The 15,129-nt window shown below is 42.5% G+C and overlaps 2 long non-coding RNA genes across 3 annotated transcripts; one reads left to right on the forward strand and one right to left on the reverse strand.

The window, feature by feature from the left end:
• The first annotated feature begins 994 nt into the window (after positions 1 to 994).
• Positions 995 to 5,283, forward strand: LOC109754746 (uncharacterized). The gene is made up of 5 exons (XR_002230789.4): positions 995 to 1,357; positions 1,452 to 1,533; positions 2,036 to 2,119; positions 2,399 to 2,512; positions 2,587 to 5,283. It is a non-coding gene; the product is annotated as an uncharacterized lncRNA (long non-coding RNA).
• LOC120962125 (uncharacterized) lies at positions 3,978 to 13,209 on the reverse strand. Of its 2 annotated transcripts, XR_012205804.1 has the most exons (3): positions 11,996 to 12,808; positions 4,160 to 11,902; positions 3,978 to 4,084 (listed from the first exon to the last, which is right to left on the reverse strand). It is a non-coding gene; the product is annotated as an uncharacterized lncRNA (long non-coding RNA). The 2 variants fall into 2 exon arrangements; XR_012205803.1 differs by lacking the exon at positions 3,978 to 4,084 and having other exon boundaries at positions 6,426 to 11,902; positions 11,996 to 13,209.
• Positions 13,210 to 15,129: the final 1,920 nt, after the last annotated feature.

The following is a 15,129-nucleotide window of genomic DNA, read 5'->3' on the forward strand; positions in this document are numbered from 1 at the left end:
AAAGGACCACATGAGGTCGAAAGAGACAAAAAAGATCCCCTCAACCATGACAGCAGGTGCACAAGCCGATGCGTGGCACGTGCTGCCACCAGGGCAGGTGGCAGGCCGCGCATAATAGGGAGGCAGTCCCCGGACGGAACGGTGCTACGGATGTGGGCCTTGCCGCCACCATGCTAGGCGGCACATGATGCAGAGATTCCCTGGCACCGATTGAAGAATTTGATTGATAGCGGCACTGATTGGCGCGCAGTAGCACTAGAATATTCGTGGCACTGACTTCTTGCCATTTCTTTAGCGTTGTCGCTTTGTGTCACTGATTCCCTGATTGCTTGATTCCCTCGCTACTAACTTGCAGACGGCGTTAATTGCCGCGGCCGACGAGACAGATTGCCACGCGCGGGAATCCGATGTCGTTTCCTTTATTTATGCCCCGCTGCTGCCCGGGAATCACTCACTCAAGCCTTATACAATGGGAGATGCTTAGAGGGGTGCTTAGAAAAATAAATCGAGATTTTCTGAAGCACCGGTGCCTATTTCTACAGGAGAGACGTTTAGTTAAGCGTCTACCATGTACAAATAAGCACCGGTGCTTAAGGAAAGTCTGGTTTATTTCTCTAAGCGCCTCCCTTAAGCACCTCCATTGCACAAGGCCTCAGTGTTGGCTTTTGCTTCAGACTAGTCACAGTGGGAGTAACTTCAGCGGTAACTTCAAGTCCAACTCAGCAAATTTGTCTATGTGGCAATGAGTTAATGAAGAGAGAGGTAGTTCTAGTAACTTAGCTAGTTACTGTAACATCACACATATCAAGGCAAGATGAGTCTATAGCATAATAAATGAAGTGTTGCATGTTACTACACATATGTTGCTTCCCAGTATAGAGGTAGTAACATAGAGAGGTAGTAACATAGAGTAGTAACATGCTCATGTTACTACTCTATGTTACTACCCATTGTGGCTAGTCTCAGCGGACGCGACGGCTGCCCGGGAATCACTCACTCAACGCTGACTTTTGCTTCAGCGGAAGGGACGGCTGCCCGGGAATCACTCACTCAGCGTTGGCTTTTGTTTTAGAGGACGCGACGACACTGCAGGAATTCACTCACTCGCTGTGCGAATCCGACGCTGGTAGGTGAGCTTTAACCTGTTGTGCCGACACTACAGGGATCTTCTTCCTTTTATATGCTATCCTATGCTTTTGCTCCGTGCGAAAGCACACACTCTCTGGCCTCCTCTTCTGCTCTCTAAGTCTCTAAGAACATTGAGAAAGAAAAACTCACTAGGTACTTTAACTCGTGATTTAGCGCGATTTAGAGTTGGATTTTGAATATGCTGAAGTTGAACAAAAGATAGATCAAGGTAAGATCTATCCGTTTTTGTTGGTTTCGTTCGCATGCATGATTTTTTTACTCTTTTAGATTAGTTAATAACTATGTGTTATCTGTTGTGTTAGGCATTATTTCATCACCTTTTGTGTCATTTAAAGCTTCAGGAGTAGGATTTGCCTAGCGAAGTGAATTACGAAGTTGATCAAGGTATGAGCTTTGCAATAAAATGATTTTTTGTGCATGCACGGTGTTAATTAGTTAGTCTTTTAGGTAGTCATTAGCTATGCAATGTTAGTGCTTAGAAGTTAGAAATAATTTCAAATTACATATGTTGCATTTATATTTTTTTAGAAGAGTAGGTTGAAGATGTTGTATCAATGTTAGCTGCGTCCATTAGTATTAATCGTAATTAGTACTTTTGTTGAACGTTTAGGTTCAGTTAGAGCCGGAATTTGGACAGTAAATATTTGACGGTATTGTAGATCAACATTAGGCTTTTAAAATGCATAAATTTAGTTTGACATACGAGAAGATCTTAATATGGTGATTAAGAAAAAGTTTGTACATATTGTAATTGTTCGTTGCATGTGGTATGTTTATTAATAAGTATATAGTTAGGAAACCGTAGGTCTATTTGGTTATGTCGCAATAATCTAAATTTTCTGTGTTAAGATTGCATGCTAATGTACTTAATGATGTATGTAATTAGGTAAAATAATTCATCTTAGTAGCAAACAAGGAGGAGATGAATGATTGAAGAATTTGTATTTCAATCTTCGCTGTCCTTTTTGAGGTGATGACCACATACATGCAAGTGCTATTTTCATACTTTTGGTAACAGGAAGAAAAATCCGTGTGTAATATTTAATTTTCATACTTTTCATACTCGTGATGCACCTTTAGATATTTAATTTAAATTGAATCTCTTTGTATTTTTGTAATCGTGATGTTACCTTCAGATAATTAATGTAAATTGTATCTCTCTGTATTTTAGGTTAATTTGTGTCTTCAGAAAATTTGCATTTGTATTTGTGTCTTAGATGTTTATTTTTATTTATATGTTTGTGTGCAGGTTACGGCTGAAGTGCCAGTGGTTTTGCAGGGGCCCCATGACGCCGGCCACCGTTGCCACCTATTGTTGAACCCAAATAATGATAATGATCCTCGAACTTTCAGACTTCAAACCGTAAGTAACACATGGTCAATACACGATTATTTCATTCCTCGCGTTGAGGCTTATGGACTTCATGGTTATGCTAGGATCACATCATCCGAAGACCAATTACGTTCGGACGCATCCCTTTTGACATCCCTCATTGACTGGTGGAGACCTGAAACCCACACCTTTCACTTTCGTTTTGGGGACCTTGCACCTACATTGAAAGATGTTTCTAGGATCACTGCTCTACCAATTAGAGGTGAGTCGTTAGTCTCTGAATGAGTGTCTCCATCTTGGGCATTAAATATCTCAGCCCGTATTGGGATGACAATGCTAGAATCACAACGTTCTGGTGGCACTTGGGGCGTCCCACTCGCCTAGCTTTGTGCAAACTTTAATTGTTTATCTAACCATGCTGATTCTCAGACGAGGAAAAGACATCTGTTTACGTATTTGTTGTGGCTCCTCGGGACTATGTTTCCAAATTTACACTGGGACGTAGTTCTCCCTGGTCTCGTCTACTTTGTAGAGAATATGGTAGATGAATCTTTACTTCAGCATCAAAAATACAACTTCGATTTTTCCATGCTATCTCATACATATAGAGGCTTGTGTGATGCCACACAGAAAACTTCGTTCGCAGAAAAAGCTCCGTTACTTTGTGTCACCTATGAGTTTATATAGTTATGGTCATGGGAATACCTCCCTGTTGGACGACCTCGTATACTAAATCCCATACATTGATACGACTGTAGCGAGGGCAATGTAACTATGGCCAGCAGGTGGACAAAGGCACGGAAAAAATGGTCTCCAAATATTGCGAAATTTTGTTACCCTATATACCACCAGCAGTTTGAGATGCTTGATGGGTCACTAGTCACATGGAACCCGTGGACTCAGGAGCAGTTATAGATGGTCTTCGATATACGACCCATCACAACAGGATGCGTGAGCAATAGTGCATTCTGGCTGACTAGCTACAACTTATTGTTCCTGTGGTGTGTTGAGCCTTACAACCCAGAGCATGTCATGAGACAGTTCGGTCTCTATTAGGATATTCCACCACCTTTTTCAAGATGTATCGACGAAGGAAACCCATAAGTAAGATGTGACCTCCCTAAATAGTTAGTGTCTTCTTTAATATACTAAATTGACACTTTGGTACATAATTTGCAGGCTGAGCAATATGGGCAAGGGTCGTTACGATTGGAGGGCACACAACATTGAATGGGAACACAAGTGGGAAATGAAGTGCTAGAAGATATAGTGCATCAACTTAGGTAAATTTTATTTACATTATTTTATAATGATGACCATACGATGCGTGTAGATGCTTTGCTTTCATCTCAAAGGTTAATATAATTATTTAATTGCGTAGACCATAGCTGCACGCGGTCTGCAGAATTAAATAATTATATCAACCTTTGAGATGAAAGTGAAGCATCTTCACGCACCGTATGGTCATCATTATAAAATACAGTAAATAGAATTTACCTAAGTTCATGCACTATATCTTCTAGCACATCATTTTCCCACTTGTGTACCCATTCAATGTTGTGTGCCCTCCAATCATAACCACCCTTGCCCATATTGCTCAGCCTGCAAATTATGTAACGAAGTCTCAGTTTAGTAAATTAAAAAAGACACTAACTATTTAGGGAGGTCACATCTTACTTATGGGTTTCCTCGTCGACACATCTTGGAAAAGGTGGTGGAATATCCTGATAGAGACCGAACTGTCTCATGACACGCTCTGGGTTGTAAGGCTCAACACACCACATGAACAATAAGTTGCAGCGAGTCAGTCAGAATGCACTATTGCTCACACATCCTGCTGTGATGGGTCGCATTTCGAAGACCATCTGTAACTACTCGTGATTCCACGGGTTCCATGCGACTAGTGACTCATCAAGCATCTCAAAATGTTGGTGGTTATATAGGGTAACAACATTTTGCAATATTTGGAGACCATTTTTTCCGTGCCTATGTCAACCTGCTGGCCATTGTTACATTGCCCTCGCTACAGTTGTATGGCTGTATGGGATTTAGTATACGAGGTCGTCCAACAGGGAGGTATTCCCAGTACCACAACTGTAGAAACTCATAGGCGACACAAAGTAACGGAGCTTTTTCTGTGAATGAAATTTTTTGTGTGGCATCACACAAGCCTCTATATGTATGAGATAGCATGGCAGAACCGAAGCTATATTTTGGATGCTGAGGTAAAGATTCATCTACCATATTCTCTACAAAGTAGATGAGACCAAGGAGAACTACGTCCCTGTGTGAATTTGGAAACATAGTCCCGAGGAGCCACAACAAATATGCAAACAGATGTCTTTTCCTCTTCTCAGAATCAGCTGGTTAGATAAACAATGAATGTTTGCACGAAGCCACGTGAGTGGGACGCCCTGAGGGCCACCAGAACATTGTGATTCTGGCATTGTCATCCCAAGATGGGCTGAGATATTTAATGCCCAAGATGGAGACACTCACAGAGAAACTAACGGCTCACCCCTAATTGGTAGAGCAGTGATCGTAGAAACATCTTTCAGTTTAGGTGCAAGCTCCCCAAGACGAAAGTGAAAGGTGTGGGTTTCAAGTCTCCATCGGTCAACGAGGGATGTCAAAAGGGATGGGTCCGAACGTAATTAGTCTTCGGATGATGTGAGCCTAGCATAACCATGTAGTCCATAAGCCTCAAGGTGAGGAATGAAAGAATCGTGTATTGACCATGTGTTCTTTACGGTTCGAAGTCTGAAAGTCCGAGGATCATTATCATTATTTGTGTTCAAGAATAGGTTGCAACGGTGGCTGGCGTCATGGGGTCCCTGCACTAGTAGAAAAAGGGCCTTTAGTCCCGGTTCTGGAACCGGGACTAAAGGGTCGTTACTAAAGCCTCCCCCTTTAGTCCCGGTTCTTACACGAACCGGGACTAAAGGCCTCCACGTGGCCGCTGCCTGGAGGTCCACCTTTAGTCCCGGTAGGTAACACCAACCGGTACTAAAGGAAATTTTATGTTTTTTTTTGAACTTTTTTTTTTGATTTTCAAATTTCTGAATTATTTTAACCTATAATCTCTAATCACCCCTCATCACTGCTCAATTTAACCTCTAATCTCTAATCACCCCTCATCATTCCAAATCATCTAACTTCCCGGACGGTCACCCTTCCTCTCACTACTCCAGCCTGAGCACGCTTAACTTCCGGGTTCTATTCTCCCTCGTTTCCAAGTCTGCACTTGTTGTTTTCCTGACAATAGTAAGATGTCAATCCTATTAACCCTCAGGAATTTAGCTTGAGCATGAAGTCACACATTTCACTGTTTGAGTTTGAAACTATTGTTCTAAAAAACAATAATTATTTACTAACACTAATATTTCTTGAATAAGTAGTTTGACCATAGTTTGACCACAGTTTGACCAGATTTGACCAAAATTCAAAAAAACTAAAATAATTATTTAGTAACACTAATATTTCTTGAATAATTAGTTTGACCATTGTTTGACCACAGTTTGACCAGATTTGACCAAAATTCAAAAAAACTGACATAATTATTTAGTAACAGTAATATTCTTGAATAATTATTTAGTAACACTAATACTTCTTGAATAAGTAGTTTGACCATAGTTTGACCAGATTTAACAAAAATTCAAAAAAACAGAAATTTGAGCATAACTTTTTTTTTCTTTTAGAATTTGAGGATTCTAAAATTTGCAAACAGGCCGTAGGCGGTCAAAATTGGATGCGGATTTTCGTGCTGAACATTTTGATATATTATACGTTTTTTCTGACATTGTATGCAAAAGTTATAGCCGTTTTACATTTTCCCTACACTTTTTGCAAAACATGTCCAAATTTAAGTTTTTAAATTTTCCTAACTAGTACATGTAGTAACATAACTACATCTGAAGGATTTTAGTTTTTGAAGTTTTTATCATTTTCTTTTGCTTTTTACAAAACTGAAAAGGCGATCCACAGGGGGGGTAGAGTTTGAAAATGGGACCTTTAGCACCGGTTCGTGCCATGAACCGGTACTAATGCCTCAAACCCCATTAGTGCCGGTTGGTGGCTCGAACCGGGACTAAAGGCCTAACCTTTAGTACCGGTTGGTGCCACGAACCGGTACTAATGGGCATCGCACCCTTTAGTCCCGGTTCGTGGCACCAACCGGGACTAAAGGTCCCATTTGAACCGGGACTAATGCCCGTACGGTGCCCTAGCCGCTCGAACCGGGACTAATGCTCACATTAGTCCCGGTTCGTAATGCAACCGGGATTAATGCTCTTTTCTGGCCGAACCAAAGCCCTGTTTTCTACTAGTGCTGCAAAAGCACTGGCACTTCAGCCATAACCTGCACACAAACATACAAATAAAAATAAACATCTGAAGACATAAATACAAATGCAAATTATCTGAAGACTAACATCACGATTACAAAAATACAAAGGTGCATTATGAGTATGAGAAGTATGAAAAATAAATATTACACATGGATTTTTCTTTGTGCCATCAAAAGTATGAAAATAGCACTCACATGTATGTGGTCATCACCTCAAAAAGGACAGCGAAGATCGAAACACAAATTCTTCAATCACATCATCTCCTCCTTGTTTGCTACTAAGATGAATTATTTTACCTAATTACATACATCATTAAGTACATTAGCATGTAATCTTAACATAGAAAATTTAGATTATTGCGACATAACAAAGTAGTCCTACGATTTCCTAACTATAGACTTATTAATAAACATACCACATGCAATGAACAATTGCATTACAAACTTTTTCTTAATTACCATATTAAGATCTTCTCGCATGTCAAACTAAACTTATGCATTTTAAAAGCCTAATGTTGATCTACAATACCAACAAATATTTGCTGTCCAAATCCCGCCTCTAACCCAACCTAAATGTTCAACATAAGTACTAATTATGATTAATACTAATGGACGCAGCTAACATTGATACAACATCTCCAACCTACTCTTCTAAAAAAATAGTATAAATGCAACATATGTCATTTCAAATTATTTCTAACTTCTAAGCAATAACATCGCAAATCTAATGACGAGCTAAAAGACTAACTAATTACCTTGATCTTCAACTTCGTAGTTCACTTCGCTAGGTAAATCCTACTTGTGAAGCTCTAAATGTCTGCAAAAGGTGATGAAATAATGCCAGTCCTGCACATGCTGTAGCCACGACTTCCATCAACGCACTCAGCATCTTTGACGTCACAGACATTGGCTGTGCTGTCATGGCACTCGGCATACTTGCCGGTGCAAGCATGGTGTGTCATGTTTTGCTTGGCAGCAATGCAGTTGGATTCGTCAATTATCTGTCACAATAGCAGAAAGCCAGTCGGCCAATCACTAGTTATGCTGATTCTATCCCACAGTTGAGAGCTCTTCCTAGAGCGTGCATCAATGTTGCTTTTGCTTTGGTTGTAGACAAATTTGAACCGAAAACTGCCATCACCATCCACATCAACACGACAGCACCCCGAAGTATTTTTACAGTTGTGCATAGCCACCATCTCTGGGATGTTTGGATCCAGGCACACAGTGCTGCATATCAACATGGTGGCGTCGTCTCCGATAGAGTATACATTCAGGTCACAGCCGGTAATCTTTAGAACAGCGGCCCTGAGAGAGAAGGACCTCCCAGGAGGTACCAAAGACAAGTTGTAAACACTGACACCAGGTTGCATGGGGATGGTATGCGAGAAGGATGCCTTGATGAAGTTTATATTGAAAAAAGGGTCGTCAAAGTGGATCACCTCAGTGATGTTGTCCCTCGAGAATAGTCTGGGCGGATGAGAGGCGTTGTTGCAGGTGAGGTTGAAGTCAGACCCCCGGGAACACCTGGATCCGATGCCGAAGGGGTAGCCGAAGCTCACATTGCCGCAGCTCTTGGGATAACCGTCGAGCGTGGCATGTGATGGTTGCACCCAATCCCCTCCGGGGTTGTGGCTTGTTACAACTCCAGATGATAGCGCACTTAGATTTCCTAGTGACTTGAGTACCAACAAAGGGAGTAGTACAAAGATCACCGGCAAGATGCCCATGATCTTGCGGCACGCCTTGCACAGCTCCCAACTTTGCTTGAGAAATTCAGGTCAAGCAGCAGCGCAACTTTGCAAGTGTGTGGATTTTTACAAGATTGATTCTGTATATTAATGGCTACAGTAACTGAATTCCATTCCCCAATTTAAGCTGGTGTTTGCTTAAGCTGCAACCGAGGGCAGACTAGTAAAGTGAATATTGTGCACAGAGTAAATCAAACATGACCACATGCCAACTGATCGCGAAATCTTCTAGTTGGGCTAAGTAACAGTAACTGAATACATCTCCAATTTTATCTGTTGTTTGCCTAAGCTGCAACCAAGAGCAGAAAGTGAAGAAAAAACAAATTCGAGCACCGGAGATGAACTGCAGACACAGAGTCAAGTAAAAGAAAAAACAGGAAATGAGCACTTGTACATGGATCTCATCTGAAGAGCTGAACAAAGGGAGTAGTACATAGATCACCGGCAAGATGCCCATGATCTTCCGGCACGCCTTGCACAACTCACAACTTTGCTCGAGAAATTCAGGTCAAGCAGCAGTGCAACTTTGCAAGTGTGTGGATTTTTTAGGGGGGAGGGCGTAATAGTGTCTACAGCGTAGGGATTTTTTTATCAAATCATGCCAGCTTTGATTCTGTATATTAATGGTTTGGTTCCATAGTTGCACTTGACTCCTGTGGATGTGGCTGTGGTGGTTTTGATGCGCCGTGAAAGTGAGGTCGCATGACCACAATAAATTACGCTGCAGCGTGATCTTGTGAGTCAGTCAATACCTTTTCGTGCAGGTAATTCTAGCCCATCGAAGGGGGTGCTAACAAGTCTTTGCATGTCCGACTGAAAGCTGCCCCCGATAAATCATATCATCACATATTTTACTAAGAAAACTCACGCCAAACTTATGCAAATTTATGTGAACATGCTAAATAAGCAAAATTGCAGCATGAAGATGACAAACAAAACAACACCAGAAACTCACCAGAACTGGATCTGGAGTTTTGGACACTGCTTTTGTCAAACATTTTAGTTAATTCAACATTGTAGTGATCAAAGTGGCGTAATTTGCAAGATGGCCATGATCCCCACACCTTTCACAGCTCCCAATTTCACTAGAAATTCTGTTCAGGCTGTGGATTTAACAGTGGTATATACATAGATTAAAATAGCCCGCGAAATAGCCGCGATAGCTGCGCTATAGCTGCCTGGGAGCCTTGCCGCTAAGCTATGGCTGTTGCGGTGAAAACCTCAACATATCCCTCTAAATGGCTAAAAAATCGGCAAAACCCTCCAGAAATCATCTCTCCCACCAGAAAATTTTCCGCCATTTGCCGCTATTGCCCGCTATGGCGGCCGCTATAGCTGCTGGGGGAGGCCGCCACGAAATCATTTCTCCCGCGATTTTAATCCATGGGTATATATGCCGTGATCGTCTCAGCTGGGAGGCCTTATCTTCTATGTACCACTTTCATGGCTGGCTTGGTGCTGCAAATTTATGGTGGCACTAGACCCCTGTAAGAAGACATGGGAAAGAGCAAGACAAGTAAGCACCTGGACTCCAGAGTATGTTGATGTGGTTTATTTGGGCACATTCGACTACTTTCTTGTGGTCATGCTGCCACACAGCGACCTGGCAAGTCAGTCAATCCTGCCTTCTTGTGCAGGATGTTCTAGCCCATCAAAGGGGGTGTTGACAAGTCTTTGCCAAATGGCTCATTTCTCTTCAGAATAAACCGCTTTGCATTATCTGGCTTGTGATTCGTGCGGCAGAGATAGGCTGTGAATGCTATCCTGCTCATCGACAGTGATAGCTATCTCCAAATCTTCAGTGCCACCCAGTGAAGATAAGCTAACTGATTGCTTCCAACTCAGCTAACTGACAGTAACTGAACTCCATGGGAACATATGAGCATACAGAACCTCAACAAGGCCAAAATCACTCCTCTTACCTTGTCAGAAATCTTCAACACAAAATAACCTTTCCTAAAAATTATTTCACAATCTGACCTTTTTCTAAAACGCCAAACCTCGTGGCGTTACTGGCCAAAGTAGAAACGCCAAGCTATTCAGCGTTGCTAGCCGGCCACGTGGCAAGTAGAAACGCCGAAGTTGGCCGCGTTGGTAGAAACGCCAGACCTCTTGGCATTGCTGTTGCACTTCAAAACGCCAAAGTCTGGGGCGTTAGCATCAAGAGAATATGTGTGTCCTGCTGAAACTAGCTCGTATCGATCAGGAACCATATAGGATTCTTAGTTGGCTAGGTTAGCTGCTACGTTTATCTGTATATACCTACTCCCTTCGTCCTTGAAAGAGTGTACTTCCAACTTTGTTGGAGGGTCAAACTATCTCAAAGTTTGACCGAGTTTGTGCAAAAGTATATCAATGCTTGTGAAACCAAATAGGTATATGACGGAAATATATTTTATCATGAATCTAATGCTACTAATTTGATGGCATAATTGTTGGTCTATTATTGTATAAATAGGGTCAAACATAAAAAAAATTGACTTTCTAATAAAGTTGAAAGTACACTCTTTTAAGAATGAAGGGAGTATGTACTGTGTTGTGCTGCTGAAACGTATCGATCAGGCAAGCCGGTGGCTTGTAGTCTCATACGTGCGTGTATAGGCGTGAAGGGAAAATCGGCCTCTACGACTCCAACCAGTTACTATTCGGCAAGCTCGGAAAGTACTCGAGCTAGTCTCGTACGTGCGACTCGCCGGAAAGTACACGGCGGATCGCAGTGTCAAGGTCATGTCTCCAAGTGGCTCAGGGCAAGGCTCGTTGATCGCTCTAAGTGGACAAGGTTGTGCCTGGGTGGCTGACACATAACATTAGAGATTGGCGTTTTGAAGTGCTAGTGGCTGGACCAAGAGGGCAACGCCTATGGCATTGGCGATTTGGAGTGCAGCAGCAACGCCAAAGGGTCTGGCGTTTCTAGCAACGCGGCCAACTTCGGCGTTTCGACTTGCCACGTGGCCGGCTAGCAACGCGGAATAGTTTGACGTTTCTACTTTGGACAGTAACGCCATGTGGCTTGGTGTTTCAGAAAGGGTCAGATCCTGAAATAGTTTCTGAGAGAGGTCATTTTGTATTAAAGATTCTGACAAGGTCAGGACAGCGATTTTGGCCCCTCAACAACAGGTATCATGCAACTGAACTCATCAGAAGAATGGATAATCGTATGACGCAACTGATTTGTGAGTGCCATGCTTTTAAAACAGCGGCGGCCGGATGGCAATCTTCAGTAGTCCCACATACTGGCTAACTGATAGCTTCCGAGTGAGCTAGCTAACAGTAACTAAATCCATCACGAATTTTATCTGGCCTGTTAGTATTTGCATACTTAAGCTGCAACCAAGATCACAAAGTAAAGATTCTGAGCACTGAGATAAATAAACTAAAAATACAGAATCAAGGAACACAATAACAGGGAATGAGCACCTGTACGCGGATCCATCAGAAGAAGAAAAACGGAAGAGAGACCAACGCCATGGAGAGGGAAAGCAGCGGCGGTGTCGGGGTGGCTGACCCCCACGGAGCGGGCGCGGCCTCTTGTACGGCGTCGCCGAGCCGGGGACGGCGAGCTTCTGCGCGCGGTGCGGTGTGAGCGGCCATGGTACAGGGGAGGGATGTTAGTTTAAGGGTAGGAGGAGAAACCGAGGCACCAAATTGGGCGGCGGCATCGGGCGCGAATGAACTGTAGGTAGGTTGGGTGGGGTTGTACGGCCGCGGAGCTTGGGAGTCGGGCGCCGCCGGCAAGGAGAGGAAGGCCCATGGTTGAACGGTGGACGAGGAAGAAGAGAGAATAGGGGTGAGAGAAGAAAGGTTTTTTTAGGGATGTGAGAGAAGAAACGTGGACTGGACTGGTCGCAGCAAATTGGGGGATGGGCTCTTGTCATCTTGAGTACGTCTTGCCAAACAAAGCCCATACAGCGTTTTGTGCTGCTCGGCCCATACTCGCCGGGACCTGCCTCCATTCTTTCCTCACTCCTGGCTCAAAACGAAGAAAAAAAAAACAACTCTCCTCGAACATGGAGTTTCTGCCCATGGATAAGTGTTACACATGTGTGCAAAATTTCATGATGGAATGACAATTCAGGAGGCATAGGCGGAAAAAAAATTGATGCTTAAAATTTTTATTTTAAAAAGCATTTTCAAGCACTATTCTTTTTTGTCCACATATCCACAAATGTCATTTCATCACGAAATTTGTACACGGGCAGAAAACCAGCCAAGGTTTGTTTTAAAACATAATAAGAATGTTATTTTTTTTCCTGGATTTTACTTTTCATAGCAAGTGCATATGAGCTCAAGACTAGAATGAAAATTTTGCTCTCTCTCTCTCTCTCTCTCTCTCTCTCTCTCTCATAAATAATTACTTTTCCTCACAAGTCCGGCCATCTTGAGGACATAAACAAAAGAACCTGAATATGTGTGCTCTCTTACTAAAAGATATGTAAACCATATTGAAAAAGTTCAAATCCACCAAATACTCACTCTCAACATGCATCAATCATATTTAAAGTAATTTACAAAACCGAACCTGCACCGAACCAAGGAAGTGCGCTGTCGGTTTACTGGTCAGACCTTCGGTTCATTTGCAACAAAAACCCAAAATATTTAAGGTGATTTTTCAAAATTTTGAATGCATGTAATACCGGATGTAAACCATTAATAAATCACAAAGTGTTATTAGCCTAGTTGGTTAGTGGTCCTTTAGCATGCCTTGCCTCAAGGTCAGGTGTTTGATTCCTTGTTGATGCACTTTTTCTGATTGTTTTTCCTGTTTTTTAATAAAAAAGGTACACCTTTGAAAACCGGTCAAGATGCCAGTTTGCGGTTTTTCCGGTTGGTCCGATCCAATTTTCTAAACTAAGATTTAAACTAAAGGTGCGATATGAAAATGAATTAAACGCCAAACCTCTTCCTTGGGTCTTTGTCCACATCCATCCTTCCACCGTGACTCTTCACCGGGCTTGATGCCGTGTCTGAGGTATCCGGATCGAGGTTCTCCTACGCGGGAACAGTTTGAGACCATCCTTAGCTGAAGTCCCATCCTGTCCCGCATTAGAACTAGGGCCAGCCGCCCTATTTGGTTTTGATTCTGTCCGGGTCTGTTAGGAGCATCTGCATATAGCCAGTCTGCAAATTTAAGCTTCTTCTCATCATGAATTCCCAGACCACACTCTTTATGCTCATGACCAATAAAGGCCACACACCTTACATAACCTAGCAAGCTTTTCATAACGAACAAGGTGGACTTGTCGTTCCTTTTGCACGGACAAATACTAAAAATGTCGTCAAGGGTTGTTGGATATCATGCTTCACCCTCACCCTTACGTAGTCACCTCGAGTGTTGCCGTTCAGACGCATCTCAATGATCTCTCATGCACCTCTCAAGAGCTTCTCCACATTGTTCTTTTTGTAGTGGGTCGGGAAACTTATGCATTTGCAGCCAGATTGGCATATAGACGATATTTACGTCCAACGCCCTACTGAAACCATCATATGGACACATCAACACAACCTAGTTGCGGAACAACCACGGGCCTTGCATCATCATGCGTTCCCAATCACCCAAGCAATACACTTGGACGACGAACCGATTGGGTCCAACATGCCAATGTGGAGAATCATCATGCGTTCTCTCTCTCTCTCTCTCTCTCTCTCTCTCTCTCTCTCTCTCTCTCATAAATAATTACTTTTCCTCACAAGTCCGGCCATCTTGAGGACATAAACACATTGTAAAAGAATCCTGAATATGTGTGCTCTCTTACCAAAAGATATGTAAACCATATTGAAAAAGTTCAAATCCAGCAAATACTCACTCTCAACATGCATCGATCATATTTAAAGTAATTTAGAAAACCGAACCTACACCGAACCAAGGAGGTGCGCTATCGGTTTACTGGTCAGACCTTCGGTTCATTTGCATCAAAAACCCAAAATATTTAAGGTGATTTTTCAAAATTTTGAATGCATGTAATACTGGATGTAAACCTTTAATAAATCACGAAGTGTTATTAGCCTAGTTGGTTAGTGGTCCTTTAGCATGCCTTGCCTCAAGGTCAGGTGTTTGATTCCTTGTTGGTACACTTTTTTCTGATTGTTTTTCCTGTTTTTTAATAATAATAAAAGGTACACCTTTGAAAACCGGTCAAGGTGCCGATTGTTGGTTTTTCCGGTTGGTCCGATCCAATTTTCTAAACTAAGATTTAAACTAAAGGTGCGATATGAAAATGAATTAAACGCCAAACCTCTTCCTTGGGTCTTTGTCCACATCCATCCTTCCACCGTGACTCTTCACCGGGCTTGATGCCGTGTCTGAGGTATCCGGATCAAGGTTCTCTTGCGCGGGAACAGTTTGAGACCATCCTTAGCTGAAGTCCCATCCTGTCCCACATTAGAACTAGGGCCAGCCGCCCTATTTGGTTTTGATTCTGTCCGGGTCTGTTAGGAGCATCTGCATATAGCCAGTCCCCGTATTTAAGCTTCTCATCATGAATTCCCAGACCACACTCTTTATGCTCATGACCAATAAAGGCCACACACCTTACATAACCTAGAAAGCTTTT

This window comes from Aegilops tauschii, chromosome 3 (genome assembly GCF_002575655.3).
Source record: "Aegilops tauschii subsp. strangulata cultivar AL8/78 chromosome 3, Aet v6.0, whole genome shotgun sequence".
In the NCBI taxonomy this organism is placed as follows: Eukaryota; Viridiplantae; Streptophyta; class Magnoliopsida; order Poales; family Poaceae; genus Aegilops; species Aegilops tauschii.